Raw genomic sequence first — 1733 nt, 5'->3', positions numbered from 1 at the left:
CAGTGGATGGACCGTGGTCTTCAGCGTCTGTTTGGCATGTGTCCAGCATGTAGATGTCCAATTGGTGTCCATTGGTGGCCTTGTTGTTTACACGGTGTCCATTTGGTGTTGATTCAGCGGCAAGCGAACGTTGATGGGGCCTTCACGCGGCAAACATAAGGCTCTAGCGACAGCCTGGTGGATGTATCATGGCCTCTAGCGTCTGTCCAGCATGTTTCCAATACATAGATGTCTAATTGGTGTCCATTGGGAACATCTTTGTTTACCCTCTACCCCCTTGATGTTCATTCAGGGAAAAGTTTTTTTTTCGCAAATTCACCGGCGAGAAAACGCCCACGCGGTGGCCACCGGTTCAGGCATTAGCTCCGATCCAGGTAAAGGGGCCCCGCCAGCTTGGTGTCCAGCAGTAAATTGGCGCAATTCGGGATCAACCACCCCCATGTGGGGCCCGGAGTTTGACACATCCTCTAATATCCGCAACACTTAAATGCTTCCACAACTCCACACACACATCCTACCACAACCAAAATCACTGTCCCACGCTCACAAAATTCACGCCTTTCCAATGAGACCAAAATACCCTGGTATTTCCACCATTTGGGTTTTTCATTCCATTATTTTACTGTTAACATCTACCCAAATTTTATAATCCGAAAAAGACTCACCTATTCTCGGAGATATCTTAAATTAATATATACTATATAATCCCATAACTCGGGAACTAGCAGAGCTTTCGAGCTATAAACACCACTACTGGATAGCTACGCTCCAGAGGTTACCTATGGGTTTAAGTTGTTTCCTGGTTTATGGGTGCCTATCTCCCTGGAAAGCAAAACATGGTTTTTAGAGGGCGCGAGCGTGAAACAATTGCGTATCTACGATAAACGGTTTAGTAATGAGCAGCAACTCTCACAGCTTTAAAAGATCGAGAATGGACCAGAAGTACATTTTCGTTTTATATGTATCTTGTAGCACTGACTTTGTGACTATTTATGGCTTGTGGTGTCAGCTCAATGAGGTGCCAGCTCAATGAGGTGCTAAGGTGACAGTCTCAAGTATGGAAGACTGATTGAGTAACGACAAAGTTCAATTGATACTACTCAAACTACAATGACAACAACAATCTAAAAGAAAGAGACACCTCGTCTGATTCTGGATGCTTCATATATACTGTCAAGCTCAGATGAGCAAGTCAGAACCATTGGAAACTAGTACAATCCGACAAAGACACGATCCAATATGGAAAAAAGACGATATAACGTGGAAAACAAGACGATGCGCTGTGTAGAATAGACGAGACCTTGGGGAAACCAAACAGTTCTTATGGCTAGCCTTCCAAAGGAACAATCAGACGTGCTGTAGACTCGAGACGTAATACACGGTGCAAATGAGGTGGGAGATCTTCCACGGGTCAGTGAAAAGTTTTGATAGTGTGAGCACTTTGCCAACTTGAAATCAACACAGCGTGGTTGGAACTCTTAAGACAACGTGTAAATCAATCTTATGGGGTAAGTCATATTCGATAGTCTCCACATGGGCTGGTGGCAAGTGCAATGTCGTTAATCAGTGGGATTGAATCTTGACTGCACTCTCTAACTGCAGGGATGAAAGAAGTGAAATTGAAAGCCTGGTGGCGTATGGATGACAAGTAAACATGCCCATGAGTCCATAATATGATGCCTTAGATGTGCATAGCTGAAACCCAAAAGATCAAAGTAACTGATTAACACTAT

This window comes from Cyberlindnera jadinii, assembly GCF_001661405.1.
Source record: "Cyberlindnera jadinii NRRL Y-1542 unplaced genomic scaffold CYBJAscaffold_1, whole genome shotgun sequence".
Lineage (NCBI taxonomy): Eukaryota > Fungi > Ascomycota > Saccharomycetes > Phaffomycetales > Wickerhamomycetaceae > Williopsis > Williopsis jadinii.
The sequence above is the reverse complement of the archived record's forward strand: the minus strand, read 5'-3'. Positions refer to the sequence as shown.